General features: G+C 48.7%; 2 long non-coding RNA genes across 3 annotated transcripts in view; one reads left to right on the top strand and one right to left on the bottom strand.

The window, feature by feature from the left end:
• The window catches only part of LOC141085248 (uncharacterized), a 314,427-nt gene that overhangs the window by 7,681 nt on the left and 287,134 nt on the right, over window positions 1-19,612 (top strand). The window lies entirely within an intron of this gene.
• The window catches only part of LOC141085247 (uncharacterized), a 34,614-nt gene continuing 21,953 nt past the window's right edge, over window positions 6,952-19,612 (bottom strand). For both annotated transcript variants that reach the window (XR_012231244.1, XR_012231243.1), the window contains 2 exons: window positions 10,487-10,525; window positions 6,952-7,167 (listed from right to left, as the gene is read on the bottom strand). This is a non-coding gene — a long non-coding RNA (uncharacterized lncRNA). The remainder of the gene's footprint in view (window positions 7,168-10,486; window positions 10,526-19,612) is intronic.

Below are 19,612 nucleotides of genomic sequence, written 5' to 3'. Positions count from 1 at the left end.
GCCGCTTCGCAGGCCCGACGCTCTGGGCTGTAGGCCTCAGCTCCTCCCCTTCTCGCGCGCTGTCCTCTCTTCCCGCGCGGCACTTCACTTCTTCGCGCTCTGTGTTAGGCTCCGCCCACGAAGGCCCGCCTCTTTTGGTTCCTGCGCGCGTCAAGCAGTGCGGCAATGGCGGAAATTGGCGCCAATTTCACACTCAGTCTTTTACACCAACACAGTCTATGGCACACAGGACCCGGGGGTACTGGGCTCCGTAATCCTGTTTGTGACGCCAAGTTGGGTCGGTACCGGGCCGGTATCAGTGGGATGTGTCACAGCAGCAGTGACCCAGACTGTGGCCCTGGGTGCCCAAGTAATGGGGAAAATGGGAATGGTGGAATATAGTTAGATGAATAGTTCATGACGCCACCCGTGGCCGTTCGGCAAGGGAGGTGTTAAGCCGACGCTGCATGCAGATCCGCTGGGACTGATGGTATGGTGCAGCAGAGATGTAAAAGCTCCCCACAGGTGAAGCTGTAGTCCCAGGGCAGTGTAGATGTGGTTGGCACGGGGATGTAGCGGTGCCGGAAAGGTAGGAAGCAGACAAGACACAGCGGGGTGTAATTTCTGTACCTTTACTTGATAACCGCAGTCCAGGGTCCTGATTACAGATGGTAACGGAGCAGGCTAGCCTGGAAGCAACTCAGGGATTCTCTCTCAACAGATGGGCTGTGCAGTCTCCTTCCTAGCGCTTACTTAAGGGATCTCCAGTACTGAGTTACACTGAAGTTCCTCCTGTCAGATGTTCCTAAGAACTCTACTTGTACGGCAGACAACTGTAGCCTGTTCCAGGGACTCCTCACTCCTAAGTCCCGGCTCACTATCCGTGTTGCTGTTGTTCCCTCAAGTCTTAGATGGGAGTATTGCATTTACAGCCTTCTACTCCTCTGGTGTCGTAGGACCATCAGTGTCCATCCATACAGCCGTGGAGACCAGGGAGATGAGCTTTTCCTCTCAGCTCTATCTCAGCGCTCCTTCCACACGTCTGCACACTTCACCCTCCGCAGACTAACTCACCACTCCTTCCTCTTGGCCCTCAGCGAGCACTCCTCCCCTTAATTCCGGTTCAGAACTCCCCCTGCTGGCCTGGAGTGGAACTGTGTTGCATGCATAGATTGACTGCGAGAGGGACCCGTCATTGCCTCCAAGCCTGGCATTACCCTCCCTGGAGGAAGGCAAAGCCACTGTGGCGGCCATGCTCCTGATGGAGCCACAGTTGCATGGTATTATGGTGAAGCCTGAAGTTTTTTGGTCCTTCTCTGGCTGATGTGATGATCTGCAATGTGTAAAATAGCCATGATTAATTGAGGAGATAAAACGTCTGCTCCATTTCTTGCTTTGGTTTTTATACAGGCTTTGACAGTCCCTCATGATTGGCTGCACTATAAATGTGATATTATGGTTACATGGTACTATGGTGAAGCCTCAGGCCATGTGGTCCTTCCCTGGCTGATCTAATCTTCTGCAAGGTATAAAATGGCAATTGGCAACTGAGGCAGTAAAACGGCTGCTGCATTTCGTGCTTTGTTTTCTATACAGGCTATGACAGTCCCTCATGATTGACTGCATTATACAATGTGATGTGATGGTTACATGGTAATATGGTGAAGCCTGAAGTCATGTGGTCCTTCTCTGGCTGATCTAATCTTCAGCAATGGCCGGAGCTGAGCCTCCCCCTCCCCTACAGAAGAGGCGTGGGCGGAGGCCAAACATGACGGGGGGTTGGAAGGTGAGGGTGGGGGGAGCGTCTTCGGGGAATGGGAGCGTTGCACATTTAAAAGGGGGTGCAGTGGGCCTTCCTCCCTCTCTGTTCCCGCTCTTACCTGCAGCTTGTCACCAGCCACCATGTCGGCCGTGGATCGGGCCTTGGAGTGTCTCCGGCAGGCATCCATGTCGCAGCCTCCTGGCTGTTTGGCGGCGCAGCTGGCCTCTATCTCGCCTGGGACCACCGTGCAGGCGACACAGCCGGGGAGGAGAGAGCTACGGACCAGAAGGGTGAGGCTTCCCGAGCGGCTCTCCCCTGACTCGGCTCCCCGGGCCTCCCGATGGCGTAGGAGCCCCTCCCGGGACCCTCCAAGCCGGGCGCCACGCGCTCCCCGCAATAGCGGGCCCCGGCTTGGGAGGAATCCGCAAGCCCGGCGAGGCCCTGCGGCTCGCTCTCTGCAGGGGGCGGGGCGGACACGCGCAGGGCGGCGCAGCTCCACACAGGCATCGGGGGGGCTGTGGTGACGGCGCTCCAGCGTCACAGCCTGCTCTCTCCTCCGGTTCGCGGTCGGGCAGCCCCGGGACGGCGGCCTGCCAGGCGGCAGGGCCCAGCACCTCACCCCTCACCGGGAGGGGGACTTTTGGGGGGTCGGGGGACTGCGGCGGGGGGGTGCCCGCACCGTGGTCTGCCTCTCACGCGGGGCGGCATGACAGGAGGTCCTGCAGCAGGGATGCAGCAGCCTGCAGAGCGGCAGGGCCTGTGGCTTCCACCCCATCAGACGGCGGCAGGTGGCGCGCTCTGGGGCCACATGCGTCATCACCGGGGGCCGTTACAGCAGGGTCAGATGGTGGGGGATCCAGGACCCATGACGCGGCGACCCAGGCAGCGTGGTCGCCAGGAGATTGGCTAGCGGGATCCACCCCGGGTTTCGGGTCCTGCACCCCTGATCCTCCGGGAGAGAGTCCTCAGCGTCAGCGCCAGTCCAGCGGCGCCAGCTTCGCTACAAGAACAGGTGGACATTCATCCGCGGATCCTGGTCGTTCGGCTGGAGGGCCCACAGCCCCCTCGCAGCCCGGTGAGTATGCCTCTATGTCTACTGTTTTGTCTTCCTCTTTGGCGGGTGTGGGTTCCCCGGCGGATGGTACTGGGGTTGGAGGGGGTGTAGTTAACATGTTAGGGGACGTGCGGAATTTGTTGTCGCGCTTGGAGCGGGGTTTTCTTGCGACAACTCCGTTGGCGGCTTGGGTGGGCTTATTCAGCACTTGTCGTTTCCTCGTGGGAGGTCGGTCAGTGATGGGATTGATCCGGAGATTTGTTCAGTGGTCTACTCGTCGTTTGATGAGGCTGCTCGGTGGGTGCGGAGCTGTGGTCGGGGGGCGCTTCTGGCTAAGACCGACATTGAAGCTGCGTTTCGCTTATTACCGGTTCATCCGAACAGCATGAGGCTGCTGGGTTGTATTTGGGACGGCAAGTTTTTCGTGGACAGGTGCTTGCCAATGGGTTGCTCATTGTCCTGCGCATATTTTGAGGCATTTAGTTCTTTTCTGGAGTGGTTCGTTCGGGAGGTTTCCGGTTGGGACTCAGTTATCCATTACTTGCGTCTGTGCGTCGGTCCCGCAGATTCATTGCGTTGTCAGAGAATTCTCCAGGCTATTGAATGGGTTGCTGAGCGATTTGGCGTGCCGTTGGCGCCCGGTAAAACAGAGGGCCCCGCTATGTGCCTGCGTTTTCTGGGGATTGTGATTGATACTGTTGCGTGGGAGTTCAGGCTACCTGAGGATAAGTTGGTGGATTTGCGGGCGGAAGTGGTTCGTGCGCGTCGTTTGAAGAAGATATCGTTGCGTGACCTCCAGTCAGTGCTGGGGAAGTTGAATTTTGCGTGTCGGGTGATGCCGATGGGGCGAGTTTTTTCACGTAGGCTGGCCAGCGCTACTGCAGGGATTCAGGCCCCCCATCATTTCATCAGATTGTCGTCGGATCTCAGGGCTGATTTGGCGGTATGGGAGTCTTTTTTGGTCGGCTACAATGGCCGCTCTTTGGTGATGTCAGACGTCGTTGGGAATGATGTCTTGGAATTGTTCACGGATGCTGCTGGCGGTGTAGGCTTCGGTGCTTACTTCAGAGGACAGTGGTGCGCGTCTCGTTGGCCCGATGAGTGGTTCGCGATCGGTTTGGTGCGTAACATTACGTTGTTGGAGATTTTTCCGATCCTTGTGGCCGTTCATTTGTGGGGGTCCGAGTTTCGCGATCGGCGCTTCCGTTTCAATTGTGACAACATGGGCATTGTGAGTGCGATTAACGGTCTTACCGCGTCGTCGCCTCCAGTCGTTCGAGTGTTGCAACAGTTGGTTTTGCTATGCTTGTCCTTGAATGCACATGTGACTGCGTCTCATGTTCCTGGAGCCAAGAACGACATAGCTGACTCTCTCTCTCGTTCGCAGTGGGATCGTTTCCGCTCGTTGGCGCCAGAAGCGGAGGTCGAGGGTTTAGCTTGTCCCGAGGAATTGTGGAACCTGGCTTACGGGCCGCAGAGTCGCTGATCGAAGCTTCCTTGGCGCCTAAAACTTGGGAGGCTTACCAGGCAGTGTGGCGGATGTGGGAGGAAGTTGTTGCAGCTGGTCTGGTCGATGGTTTTGGGCAGGATCAAGAAGGGATGTTGTTGGCCTGGTTGGGGCGCGGCTCCGTCGAGGGTTGGTCGTGTGCAAAAGTTTCTCGCATTTTGGTCAGCCTGTCCTTTGGTTTTCACTTGCGTGGTTGTCAAGATTTGACAAAGACGTTTTTAGTCAAACAGGCGGCGAAGGGTTTTCGTCGGGGCCGAAGCAAGGGGGATTTGAGGAGGCCGGTATCCTTCAATTTATTGGAGCAATTGGATCTCACGCTGGAGTCCGTATGTTCTACGCGTTACGAGGTCTTGTTGTTTCGCTTGGCTTTTTCGTTCGCATTTTTTTGGGGCTTTACGTGTTGGTGAACTTGTTTCTTCCAGTAAGAAATTGGCAGGGGGGTTATTGGCCAGGGATGTTGTATTGACTTCGGGCGGGGTTGAATTTTGGTTGCGACGTTCCAAGACGGATCAGTCGGGAAGAGGTCGCTGGGTGGTGTTGGGGAAGGTGCCTGGTTCTGCAATGTGCCCTGTTCAGTGCTTGAGGAATTTTTGGGACTTGCATCCCAGCTTGTCTGGGTCTCTCTTGTGTCATCTTGACAGCGGTAGTTTGTCCAGATATCAGTTTGGTGCCGTTTTTAAGAAGTCCGTTCGGTGGCTGGGCCTGGATGACTCTCGCTTTGCTCCTCATTCTTTCAGGATAGGGGCGGCGACGGAAGCGGCAGTGGGGGGTTTGGATCCGGCTGCTATATGGCGCATTGGTGGTTGGAAGTCTGACCGATATCGGAGTTACGTTAGGCCTTAGTCGTCATTTGTGTTGTTAGCACTCATCCTTTTTTGTTTCAGGTGTCGAACCTTTGCTGTTTGGATTTTTGGGCACTCCTTCGTTCATTGGGGAGCTTTGAGAGCTGATGTTCGACATGAAGGCAGACAACTGGGCTTCCCCAGGAGCACGGCGGTGGTGCGGTGGCTCGGCTTCTGGGGGATGGAATGGCGGAGGGTTTTACAGGAAATTCACGTGTGTGCCCAGTTGGATCGCGCACCGGACATTCTTGTTCTTCATGTGGGGGGCAATGATTTGGCGGTGAGGCCTTTTCGGGAACTTATAAAGGACATCAAGCAGGATTGTTTGCGGTTGTGTTTGTTATATCGGGGGGGTCACCATTGTGTGGTCCGAAATAGTTCCACGCAGGAGGTGGCGTTCCATGAGGTCCCTGGTAAAGGTCAACAAGGCCAGGATTAAAGTTAACAGGGCGGTGTCTTCCTTTGTGGTAAGAAACGGGGGTGTGGCTGTGCGTCACTTTGATCTTGAAAGGGGTGAAGGTGATTTTTGGTTGGCGGATGGGGTCCATTTGAACGGGGTCGGCTCCGATATTTGGACTCTTGGTCTTCAGGAAGGCATTGAGCGGGCCATTGCTTGGCGTGTTCGGGGGGTCTCGGGCCCTTGAGGTGTTCAAGGTCCCTCGTTGTGGCGGTTTTTGAAAGGGGGGGGAGTCCTTGGAGTCGTTTGGAAATTTGGTTTTTGGAGATTCACTGTATAGGGTCTCCTCTGTTTATAAGTTGGTGGTGGTGATCTGGTGAAAGGTGGATGGGGAGTTCCGTAAAGAGTGCGGATCCCCTAGTTGCCTAGTGGACAGACGTGTCGGTGGTTGGTGCTCCCGAGCCTGTGGGGTAACGGCTGGGAGTAATATGTGGGGTTCTGTCCACAGCATTTTGGGGTCGATTCACCTAGATCTTGTGGCTTCAAGGACTCCTCCGGGGTCAAGTTACTGTATCTATGTTATTTATAATACTTTATTGTTAATGTTGTTTGTTTAATAAAAGGCTGCTGTGGCCGTATAAATTCCAAAAGAAACCTTTGGCCTTTGGTTTTATGTTGCGGCGTATGGGATTAATTTGTGTTTGGGTGGGGGGTGCGGGGTTGTGGGTGGGTCCCGCCTCCCCCGGCTGGGAGCAACTTGACAATACCAACGTCATGCAATGTATAAAATGGCAATGGACAATTGATGGGATTCATGCTAATGTGATCGCAAATTGTTAAAATTTGTCAAGTTCAATTAATTCCCAAAAAATCAATGCCAACTTGTTTCTCATCAAGTTGATTCACTCATTTCCATTTAATTGGTTTGATTGAATAAAAAAACATGTTTTATGCGATAAAAATCATTTTTGTGTCACCACATTCTGAGATCCAGGTTTATTTTTCTTAGTCCATAGTTGTTAAGCACCTTAAATGTCTCAACTAGTTTTGGTGTAGTGGTACCTCCATTCCATTTTTCCTGTACCTGGCTGTAAGGTAACTCGCTACAGCAGAAATTCGGCCACATTATTTTTCTGTAATAGACAGCTAGGAGCACAAAGGTTCATCTACCATGAAGGATTATCACAAACAAAAGATCATAATCACACTCATTTCACGTTAATCTTCAGAGTTAACAGGCTGCCGATTACCTCGATGAACAATGAATGATTTCAATAAGATTTTTTTTTTTTGGGGGGGGGTGCGAGTTTTATGATCAGAGAAGATTTAATTTTTAATTTTTGTTTTCATTCCCATTTAATTCTAATTTACTTTTCTAGAAAAGTGTGAGATCACAGAAACAGATAATAATTGTATCTCAGGACACAGCTGTGCCCTTTATTGTGTCAGATATTTAATATGGACATTGATCCTTCAAAATACATTGACCCGAATTGGGATCTCGGACAAATCCACTGTCACAAAAGCAGTTCTGAGTTCTCTTTTCAAGACACGGCTGCTTGGGAGCTTCACAGATTTCATCACAATATCCATTTCTGAGAGTACTGTGCGGTAAGCAATAAAGACCTGTAGAGTTAGAAAAAGGGTCAAATTTGCCATCACAAGTTTTGAGAAAAGAGGAAACTAAAAAAGTTGCAAAATAAGCACTGCAAAGATTTCTACTTTACAGTCTTTGTGACTTTTTTTTTATAATTTCAACTTCATTTCTTTTGTTTGTTTATTCTTACACCGTATGAGCTACTCTTCACAATTTTCCTACAATAATTTTCTGTCATGATCCATGCTAGATCAGGACTGATATAAAGCACAGGTAAACTTTTTTTTCTGTGCTTAGGTTTGATTTTTGCCCCCAGTGGCCATTAGGATTATCGCACTGTGGTGTCTTTTGTTCTAAATTTGCTCCCCAGTGGTGGTGAGCGTCATTGCACTCTGTTTCTTTAGTTAATTGCACATGTTTATAATGCAGGTGTGATTGCTGGCTCTGCTATAAAAGAGTCACAGGTGTTGCAATCACCGTTGGTGATAGTATTCATTTCAACCATCCTTGGTGGAGAAAGGAGCTGGAGAACGTTCCTTGCAGCACTGGCTTAGCCCTGGTGTGGAAGGAGTCATAGGGGATTTCCTTGCAGCTCTGACAGAGCTTGGTGGCAGCGTTTCAGGAGGAGAGCTGTATTCTGGTGGTGGACTCTGTTGCCAGGAGCAAGTGCAACAGAGTAAAGCTAAGTGGTGTTTCCCTGTTTGTGTTTTCTCTTCGTGTGTATTAGTACAGCGGTGGGTCCAGTGTCTGTGCCACCCAGCTCCCTAGCAAGGGATAGGTGTAGGGTGTGCTAGGGTGACAGGTATCCTGAGCGGCACCAGGTGCAGAACCAGCATAGGGAACGTCAGGAGTGTTAGGGACACTGACTCAGGGGAGTGCAGGAGGTCTCCACGTCCCCTTTCCCTATCGCAGGGCCCACCATTGTAACTGTTTTCCCTTCCCCTTGTCTTGTTGTTTTAGTTACTGGCCTGCGGGCCGTGTCACACAGGACTGTACCACGTGCCGCGTCTTGTTGTTTATAGTTACCGGCCTGCGAGTCGCGTCACACAGGATGGGTCCACGTGACATTTTCCAGTTAAATAAAAACATATCTTCCCTATTGTGCTTCAGCATAAAATTTGGTTTATGGAGACAACCAATATTGTTGAGGTGTTTATACCCTTATGCATGTTCAATATAACTGTGTTTCTGTAGAGATAAAAATATGTTGTATGGCTGGATAAGTCCTGGTTAGAGATAATGTGTCACCGAGGTGCCTAGCCTCAATGATTTGAAACCCAGAGAGCACATATAGTGCTGAGAGATTCCTTAATGGGCACGGATTTTAGGGCCAGGTTTTAGGAATGACTGCAAGAGCTAGGTGGGACTGGCCATTCCCTTTCCTCTAGTTCCAGGCCTTTCAATGGAAGATTGAAAGTAACCCATCTGCATTCAGAAACTCAATGGGGCTATGGAGAACACCATTGAAAGTCAACTCAAGACAACTAGCACAAGTGACCATCAAATGCAGCATATACCAAGGTGATGAACTGTCCCCATTGCTGTTCTGCCTAGGCTTGAACCCCCTCAGTCAGATAATTACAGAGTATGGCTATTGATACAAGTTCAAGAGTGGAAGCACCATCAGCCACCTCCTCTACATGGATGACCTCAAGCTGTATGCGAAAAACAAACTAGACATCAATTCACTGATCCACCTGACGAGGATCTACAGTGAAGACATCGGGATGTCCTACGGACTGGAGAAGTGCGGCCAGTTGGTAATAAAGAGAGGCAAGATAGTCAAGACCTATGGAGTGGAATTACCAGCAGGGCACATAGCAGATATACACACATGCTACAAGTACCTCAGCATCCCATAGGGATACGGTAACCACGATGAGGAGGCAAGGAAAGCAGCAACATCCAAATACCATCAAAGGGTAAGACAGGTCTTGAAGAGCTAGTTCATTGGGAAGAATAAAATTTGCGCCATCAATACATATGCCCTACCAGTTATCAGATACCCTGCCGGCATAGTGTGCTGGCCAAAAGAAGAGATGGAAGCTGCAGATGTGAAGACACAAATGCTCCTCACAATGCATGGAGGTCTCCGCTCTAAGTTTAGCACCCAAAGATTGTATACCACCAGAATGGAGGGTGGTCATGGCTTGATAAGCATCCAATCCACCATCACGGATGAAACAAGGTGTATCCAGGAATACATTTGAAAAATGGCACCAAAAGATGAGATGCAGCAGCAACAACAGATCTGGAAGGAGGAACAGGAACATGACGCGCCATGGCAAGACAAGACGCTGCATAGGATGTACCATCAACAGATAATGGAGGTGGCTGACACAGAAAAACCCTAGCAATGGCTGGAGAAAGCTGGACTCTGAGACAGCACAGAGGCATTAATCATAGCGGCACAAGAGCAAGCACTAAGGACAAGATCCATAGAAGCAGGAATCTACCACAAAAGACAAGACTCAAGGTGCAGACTATGCAACGAAACCTCAGAAACCATCCAACACATAGTGGCAGGATGCAAAATGCAAACAGGAACAGCGTATACTGAACGCCACAACCACATAGCAGGAATTGTATGCAGGAACATCTGCACAGCATATGGGCTAAGTCCCCCTAAGTCCAGGTGGGAGACCCCAGTAAAAGTGGTGAAGAATGAAAGGGCTAAAATCCTGTGGGACTTCAAGATCCAGACGGATAAGCAGGTGAGGGCTAACCAACTAGACATTGTCATAGTAGACAAGGATCAGAAGACAGCAATGATAATAGATGTGGCAGTGCCAAGTGACAGCAACATCAGAAAGAAGGAATATGAGTAGCTGGAGAAATACCATGGCCTCAAAGGAGAACTCGAGAAGATGTGGAAGGTGAAGGCAGCAGTGATTCCAGTGGTGATAGGAGCACTTGGAGCAGTGACCCCCTAAGTTGGAAGAATGACTACCACAGATCCCAAGAGCAACATCTGAGCTCTCTGTCCAGAAAAGCGCAATGCTGAGAACAACTAAGATCCTGTGCAGAAACCTCAAACTCCCAGGCCTCTGGTAGATGACCTGAGGATGAGAAAGGACAGCAAAGCCCAACCCCATTGGGGGTAAGAAGGAAGTTTTTTTTTACATTTATATGTGTGTGTATGTATGTAAAGCATATATTCTATGTGTCTATGTACATGTGTGTGTATATACATATTTGTAAGGAGTGCATGTAAGTGAGCATGGTGTATATCTGTGTGTATCTATATACGTATATTTATTTAGGTCTGTGTGTGCAGTATGCAGTGTATGTGCATGGTATGTGTGTTCCCCAAGTTCATGCATTATTTCCTGAATAAATTCTCCTTACCTGAACATATTGGTGGTCTCTGGCTCAGACATGGCAGAACTGTGGAAATGCAAAAGTTACAGATTAGGGTTTTTTTTTTTTTTTTTGTTTTACTTTTTTCATGCTCACTGTCACCCAGCTGAGGTCACTGATATTTTCTAAGTTACTCATAAACTTTTTGGATCACAGTATGAAAATAGAAGACATCCATATAAAGGGACAATTCAATTGTTGGTGGTGTCATAATCTGCACCAAAGACTCGAGTTTGTAAAGTGGGGCACATGTTTAATATATTACACAATCTAGAAATAAATGCCAGTATTAGAATATAAATTGTTAGCTCAAAATTGGCTTCTTCCCTTAAAATTAATGTCTGACCCTTTAACAAGCCTTGGAATATCAAGGGACATTATCTAAGTCCATCATCCACCTGCAGACATCTCTTCAGGGGTGTTACTCCTCCTTAGTACAAAGCATTGTTTTGCAGTAAAAATGAGGCACCACTTGATTTGTTGATACTATGTAATGAGATGTCTATGCTATATGTGCCAATTTGTGGACACCAAGTAGTTGTTATACATTCATGGCCAAAAGTGTTAGCATCCTTGAAATTGTTCAAGAAAATGAAGTATTTCCCATAAAATTATTGCAATGACACATGTTTTGTTATACTCAAGTTTATTTCCTTTGTGTGTATTGGAGCAGCACAAAAACAGAGAAAAAAAGGCAAGTTGAACATAATTTCTCACAAAATCACAAAAATGATCCAGACAAAATTGTTAGCACCTTTCTTAAATTGTAGGTAAATAACTTTGTTTTAAGCATGTGATACCCATTGAAACTCACCTGTGGCAAGTAACAGGTATGGCCAATATGAAAATCACACCTGAAACCAGATAAAATGGGGAGAAGTTGACTCAATGTTTCCATTGTGTGTCTATGTGTGCCACACTAAGCATTGAGAACATAAAGAGGAGAAGAGAACTGTCTTAAAACTTGAGAATGAATATTGTTGAAAAATATCAACAATCTCAAGTTTACAAGTCCATCACCAGAGATCTTGATGTTCCTTTTTCCATGGTGCACAAAATAATCAAGAAGCTTATAACCCATGGCACTGTAGCTAATCTCCCTGGACGTGGACGTCAGATAACAATTGATGAAAGGTTACAACGCAGGATAGTCTGAATTTTGGATAAGCAGGTCCAACTAAGTTCCAAAGAAATGCAAGTTCTGCAGACTCATGGGGCATCAGTGTCAGCACAAACTATCTGTCCACATGTGAATTAAATGAAACGCTATACCAGGAGATCCTGGAGGACCCTACTACTGACACAGACATTAAAAAGCTAGAATGAAGTTTGCCAAAATGTACGTGAGTAAGCCAAAATCCTTATGGGAAAGTATCTTGTGAACAGATGAGAAGAAAATACAGGTTTTTGGTAAATCACAGCATTATACTGTTTACAAAAGCAGAATGAGGAATACAAATAAAAAAACACAGTACATACAGTCAAATATGGTGGAGGTTCACAGATGTTTTGGGGTTGCTTTGCTGCTTCTGGCACTGGGGACCTTGACTGTGTGTAAGGCATGATGAAATCTGAAGATTAACAAAGGATTTTAGGTGGCACGCTTATGGGGGCGTGGCCTGGCTGAGGATGAGAGCAGACATAGGGAGGAAGCGCTCTGGGAACTATAGCTTATCCTTAACTCCACTGGGCCATAACAGCGTTGATTTACAGCCTCATAACTTCCAAGATTATCCTGCTTGCATTGGTACCCACAGAAGACGGTTTTGTGGACGGAGGAGCAAATAAAAAGTCAAAGGTGGCAGCGGCGGGAAAACCAGAAGCCTTCCAAGCTGGCGCTGCAGAGTCTACTACAGGTATCCAAGCAGGCAGGGCTGCAGCCTTACATGCAGTGGAGAGGCTGGCAGAGTAGCCAGGGGATCAGAGAAGAGCTTCCAGGCCCCATATAAACAGCTGCAGGAGAAATCTGACTCCACTCAGGTTAACTCCTAAGATGCCATTAGAGAGAATGGGGGGAGTAGTGCTAGCTCCCATCCACTGCATACCTGTACACAGGACAATCCTGCAATCTCAGCCACATTCCAACAGAGTACAGAGCCTACACTGGAGGACATCCTAACTGCCGCAAATCATTATGGCACTGCCATGTCATCCATCAGTACTCAAATAGGTCAAATTAAAGAGGAAATCTCTGGCATGAGGCAGGGCCTCCAGGAAGTTAATGATCGCATGGCAGCATCAGAAGGGAGGATTACTGACCTTGAGGATAAAGTACCACAGATATCGCAAGTTTCCCTCAGACACGAGCAGCAGCTGTCAGCTCTGTTGATGACTTGGAAAACAGACTAAGAAGAAATAATGTAAGAGTTATTGGAGTGCCGGAGATAACAGAAGGAACTAATCCCACTGAATTCTTTGAGAAATGGATTCACCAAATTTTTGATGCTGAGGTCCTGTCCCCACTTTATGCTGTGGAACGAGCCCATAGGGTTCCTACCAGACCCCTTCCACCGGGAGCTCCCCCAAGGCCAGTTTTAATGAAATTACTCCACTACAAAGACCTGTGGGCGGCCAGAAATAAAGATTCTATAATGGTAGATGGCCACAGAATATCATTTTTTCCTGATTACTCCGTTGAAATATCCAAATGGAGAGCTCAATTTACGAATGTGAAAAGGCGCCTGAGGAACCTCCAAGTTTCATACTCTATTCTGTATCCGGCTAGGCTCAGAGTCGTAGCTTGGAATGAAACATTCTGTTTTGAAAATCGTAAAGATGCTTCACATCGGCTGGACACGAATCAGCAACGGCTTAGACAAGAACAGCGATGCTGAAATATATTTGTTATGGCATGTGTCATCTAGGATCATTAGTTCGGCCATCGTCACTATAACATAACCACTATGACCCAGTGGATTGTCCACTTTGTTATCCATTATTCAGTCCCGGTGGATCTCTTTAAATTTCATATTACTTCATTTTCCGTTTTCAGAGCTGTAGGCTTGGCTTCATTCTTCGGCTTCAGGATGAACTGGTGCTCTTACATTGACTTTTTTGTCATGTTGCGGTTGCAGTTTGCAGGGTGGGTAAGGGTGGGAAGGGGTATGGTAGTGGCTGTTCTAACTGAGGTTTTTCTTTTTCATAACTTTTATGTGCTGCTGATCTTAGTGCTGCTCTCAGATGCCAGAACAGGTGGAATCCACCTGATAGTCATATTTGTTTATTCCATTTATCTGTCTCACTGTAATGATGGGTAAAGTCAACTTTCTTTTATGGAATGTTCGCGGTCTGGGGGATGCTACTAAAAGGGTGGCAGTTATGGATTATATTAGACCCCATTTTCCTGCAATAGTGTGCCTACAGGAGACTCATCTGGAACAAGATAAAATATCATTCTTGACTCGTGCATGGATGAGCTCTGGATATCACTCAACATATTCGGGTTATTCTAGAGGAGTCAGTATTTTGGTCCATAGGTCTATCCCTTTTATATTGATTGCATCTACAATAAATCAAGACGGTAGATATGTATGTATTCACTGTAAAGTTTTTAATACGGAATTGTTATTGATAATAGTACATATTCCTCCCCCTTTTAATAATACTGTCATGAATATTATAGCTGGTATTATTGGAAGGACCCCAGGGGTTCCGGTGATGTGCATGGGGGATTTTAATAACATCGTTCACCCATATCTGGATAAGCACAATGCGGATGCAAGCCTACAACATCACCCTATTTCTAGATTTGGGGAGATGGTGGCAGAGCTCTCATTGTTAGATCTGTGGAGAGTCAAAGCAGTTCTCGTGCTATTCTAAAACGCATAATACTCTATCTAGAATAGACTTGGTCCTGGGTTCGGAAGAAATATTGCACATGATGGACATAATTGCATACTTACCCAGAATACTATCTGATCACTCTCCCATACTAACTAGTCTTAACCTCCTACCAGGTTTGAGTCTTTCTCATAATTTGTGGTCATTCAACCCTTTTTGGTTACAGATTGTAGACATAGAGCCGACCTCGCTTGCCCTCAAACATTATTTTCGTGAAAATGATACTGGTGAAGTATCGCTTAATATGATATGGGATGCTATGAAAGCCTGTTTGAGGGGGACTTTAGTTCAGGGGGTCAGCAGGTCCAAGACTAAATCTATTCAGTTTGGAGTATTTCTTAGGGAACGTGTCCAGGCGGCAGAGCATAAATACATATCTACAGGGAAATTACGAGATTTGTTGGAGTGGAAGTGTGGCGCCCCCAGGAGTATGGTCGCCACAGTGGCATTACCTTCCTCCTAGGGAGTGTGATGTCATGCTTGGAAGCAATGAAGGGTCTCTCTATCAGTTAAATACAACACACAGCACAGTTCCCACTCCGGGCCAGCAGAGCGAGCTCTGAACCAAAACTGGGAGAAGGGCTGCTCTCTGGAGGCCAGGAAGGGGAAATTAGTTAGTTCGTGTGAGGAGGGAAACGTGTGTGGACGTGAGGAGAGGAGCTGGAAGATTGAGCAGAGTTCGGGCTCACTTCTAGCTGTAGCGCATGATCTGGAGTCCGGTCTCCAAGGTTGTATGGATACTGATGTTCCTGCAGCAGAAACCAGAGGATTAGGAAGCTGTAAATGCTCTGTTTCCACATAAGACTCGGAGGCACAACAGCAACGTGTGAGCCAGAAGAAGAAGGCTACAGCTGTCTGCTATACGAGGGAGTTCCAAAAGAGAGCAAGCAAGAGGAACTTCAGTGTAACTCAGTACTGTATGTACCTCAAATAAGCGCTAGAAAGGAGACTACACAACCCATCTGCATAGAGAGATTCCTAAGTTGCTTCCAGGCTGGACAGCCTCTGTTCCATCTGTAATCTGGATCCTGGACTGCACTTGCACAGCAAAGTAAAGGTAAAGGAAATTGCACCCTATTGTGTCATTGCCTTCTTCCTGCAACCCCTTCAGCACTGCTACATCTCTGTGCCCAACACTGCACCCTAATCCTGAACACGTACTTCTACTGCCCTGGGACTACAGCTCTACCTGTGGGGAGCTATTACATCTTGCTGCCTTATACCACCTGTCCCAGAGGATCTGCCTGCAGCGTCGGCTTAACCCCTTCATTGCCGAGCACCACAGGTGGCGTCACGTATCATCCACTTATAAACTTTAATCAGCCATGCTTCACCCCTTTTACATGGACTCCCAGGGCCACGGACCGGGTCACTGCTACTGTGACACTTCCCTCTGAGATACCGGCCTGTTACTGAGTACCCCACTGCTCTGGCAGGCGACCCATTTTGGCATCACAAACAGGATTTATGGAGCCCGGTGCCCCCGGGTCCTGTGTGCCAGAGACTGTGTTGTGTGCCATAGACTATTTGCGCAATTGCCACCATTACCCCGCTGCTTGGCGCACGCGGGAAGCCAAAGAAGCGGGCCGTCGTGGGTGGAGCCAGACTAAAAGCACAAAAAAGTGAAGTGCTGCGTGGGAAGAGGCCAGCGCGCGGGAAGTGAGGGGCAGAGGCCTGTGTCACCCAATCAACCAGCCTGCAGAGTGGCAGCCGGTAAGCCAGCGCAACCCAGGGCCTGGCCAAACATTAACTAGGGGGGAGGAGAATGTCTGAGACAAGAGCAGATGCAGCGGTGGACGCCACCCCCCACAGCACTGCAAGATGCAGGGGCCAGCGAAGATGTGGCTCCAATGGCACCGCAGAATCCAGCAGCCAGCGCTGCCTTCAGAGCACCGCAAGAATCAGTGCCCACCGCAGCAGTCCCCATAATGCCGCTGTCCATGCCCTATATACCAGGAGCGGCCTGATTACCGCAGTACTCAAGGGAGTCACATACTCTGAGTGAATTTAAAGAGAGACTGTGCAGTTTGTTTGAGGTGTATCCTCTGTCTGAAAACCAAAAAGTGAACATCCTTATTGGGCAGCTAACTGGTGCGGCACAAAGGGAAGTAAAAGCCTGGCAGGACACTGACGAAGAGACTGTTAAAAAGATCCTGGCTAAGCTAAGAAGCACCTTTGATGCCCGCACTGCAGCTGAAATAAAAATGAGATTCTTTGGGTGTAGGCAGAGAGTGCAGGACAGTGCTATGCTCTTAACCTGCAGGAGGTGCTGCGAGCCATAAAGCAGATTGACCCTGACAGTGTGAAAGATAGAGACAGACTGTTAAAGGAGCAGTTTATTGAAGGACTCCTATCCAGTACCCACAGAGCACAGCTGCGCATCATAGCCCTACAAAACCCTGACCTAGACTTTGCAAACTTCAAAGACAGGGCTATCCGGGTACTGCATGAACCAAATGTCAGCATTCCAGTGCCCCCTAGGCGCCCAGCGATCACATACCACCAAGAAGCAGCATCTTTCTCTCCCAGCCCTGTGGGGGCTGATGCACAGACTCTGGATAATGATCCATCTACAGAACTGCGCCTTCAGGTCCAAGAGCTTGCCAAAAGTATGGCTGCACTTGCCAAAACTGTGCAGTCCATGCAGGTGTCCTCAAAGGAGAAGATCCAGCTGGCCTCCAGTCCAGAGGATGTCCTGTGGCTACGGAAGAAGAGGATCCCGCCACGCCGAGGGAGAGACAACGATCGCTATGACCATAATGGACGTCCCATCTGTCGTCGCTGCTGCAAGGCAGGCCACATCTCAAGATTCTGTCATTTAAACGAGCAATGATGACCTTAGGTACTAATGTGATTGAAAATTGTCTTGCCGAGGTTATTGCTTTGTTGCAACAGGTGGCTGAGACTGCTGGTTCCAGTGAACAACGAGTCGTGCAGAAGGAGATCAAGGCCCTGATGCAAAGACAGCAAGTAGAACTGTCTGGCGGAGAAATTGGCAGCGTCAGAGTGAGTGATCCTTTCTCCATTGTGATACCCCCCAGATGTGAAATGTTAATTTGGTGTCGGGCAGCCATAGACCTCAGAGGAAAAGATTACCAAGCATTGGTAGAGCCAGTGTACTCTGATAGCCGGCCCACTGTCCTGACAGCCAGAGGGGTAGTCGATGTCCGCAAAGGGAGAGTGCCTGTACGTCTCTTGAATTGTGGGGAAGAGGAGGCCACAATACCTCGGTATGCCACAGTTGCTAAGCTGCTTACCGTCAGTAACAACGCAATATGTGATGCAGAGCCCTTGGTCTCATCCAACCAGGTGGAGGACAAAGGCTCTGTAAAGCAGCTGGAGGAGTAGTGTCAGCAGCTGCAGGTGGGAACTGACTCCACCCCTTCATACCAAAAGAGTGGGGTTTACCGAGTGACTCATGAGTATGAGCGGGTATTCAGTAAACACCCTCTAGACTTTGGGAAGGCAAAAGGGGTTCAACACCATATCCCCACTGGAGATCATCCACCCATTAAAGAAAGGTACCGGCCTATACCCCCAACACAATATCAACGTGCCAAAAGTATGCTGCGGAAAATGAAGGAGGCTGGGGTGATCAGAGACAGTTGTAGCCCCTGGGCAGCTCCAATAGTCTTTGTGAAAAAGAAAGACGGTACCATGAGAATGTGTGTTGATTGTTGATTACAGCAAAATTAACAGCATTACACATAAGGATGCCTACCCATTAACCGGAATTGAAGAGTCATTAGCTGCACTTAAAACTGCTAACTATTTTTCCACCTTAGATCTCACTAGTGGATATTGGCAGGTTCGCGTGGCAGAGGCAGACAAGGAGAAAACAGCGTTTACCACACCAATGGGTCTCTGCGAGTTCAACTACATGCCGTTCGGGCCCTGCACCGCCCCAGGGACATTTCATTGGCTAATAGAGTGCTGTCTTGGACACAAGAACTTTGAGACAGTCCTGCTGTACCTTGATGATGTCATTGTTTTCTCCAAGACTTATGAAGACCATCTGAAACACCTGGCTGAGGTGTTTGAAGCATTGTCCAACTTTAGCCTGAAGGTGAAGCCATCCAAATGCCACCTCCTGAAGCCCAAGGTACAGTACCTCAGTCATGTGGTGAGTGCAGAAGAAGTGGCACCAGATCCTGACAAAGTCACTGTCATCCGAGACTGGCAGAATCCCAGCAACCTCCATGAAGTGCGTCAATTCCTCAGGTTGGTAGGCTACTACCGAAGGTTCATCAAAGGCTTCACTGAGATAGCCACGCCTATGCAAAATCTTCTGGTGGGCCAGCCCAAGAAAGCAAGGAAGAAGAGTCCTACATTTGAATGGAATGAGGAATTGGAGAGGTCCTTCACTCGACTGAAGATGGCTCTCACAGGAGATGAAGTGCTGGCCTACCCAGATTATGACCAATCATTTGTTTTGTATACTGATGCCAGCAACGTGGGACTGGGAGCAGTACTGTCACAGGTACAGAATGGCAAAGAAAGAGTGATCTCCTACACCAGCAAGAAGCTTTGTCCCACTAAAAGGAACCCTGACAACTACAGTTCCTTCAAACTGGAGTTCCTCACCATAGTCTGGGCTGTGACTGAACGATTCAAGCATTACCTAGCTTCAGCCAAGTTTACCGTCTTCACGGACAACAACCCGTTGACTCACTTGGAGACTGCAAAGCTAGGCGCACTGGAGCAGCAATGGATGGCCCGGCTGTCTAACTATGAATTTACCATCAAGTACCGAGCGGGGCACAAGAATGCCAATGCTGATGCGCTGTCCAGAATGCCCAATCTGCCAGATGCAGGAGAAGACCATGAGGCACTCGAAGAAATAGTATTACCTGCCTTCCACCGGCCAATTGCGGCCCAACGTGCCCAAGGAGTGAGAAACAGATGATCTATCATGAAAGAGGCCACCCTAAATCCATTGCCTCATCATGACTGGGCAGAAACCCAGGATGGCGACCCCGCAGTCCGCCTGGTAAAGGAGCTACTGTCACAAGCTGACTCACGCCCAGATCCAGATGCTCCTGAAGAAACCCAGCAGTTGTGGAAGGAAAGAGGCAGGCTTTTCATCTATGAGGGAAAGCTGTGTAGGAGGAGTATCAATGCCCGCACTCATGAGTTGGTCTGGCAAGTGGTAGTCCCAAAGAGAGAGGCATCAATGGTCTTGGAGGCATACCACAATAGAGCTGGACACTTCGGATGGAAGAAGTTGGAGTCCTTGCTCCGGGAGAGATTCTACTGGGCTGGTATGAGGAAGGC

This window comes from Dendrobates tinctorius, unplaced genomic scaffold (assembly GCF_039654945.1).
Source record: "Dendrobates tinctorius isolate UK_male_01 unplaced genomic scaffold, ASM3965494v1 ptg000028l, whole genome shotgun sequence".
NCBI classification, from domain to species: domain Eukaryota; kingdom Metazoa; phylum Chordata; class Amphibia; order Anura; family Dendrobatidae; genus Dendrobates; species Dendrobates tinctorius.
Note: the sequence above shows the minus strand (reverse complement) of the source record. Positions and strands in the feature narration are given on the sequence as shown.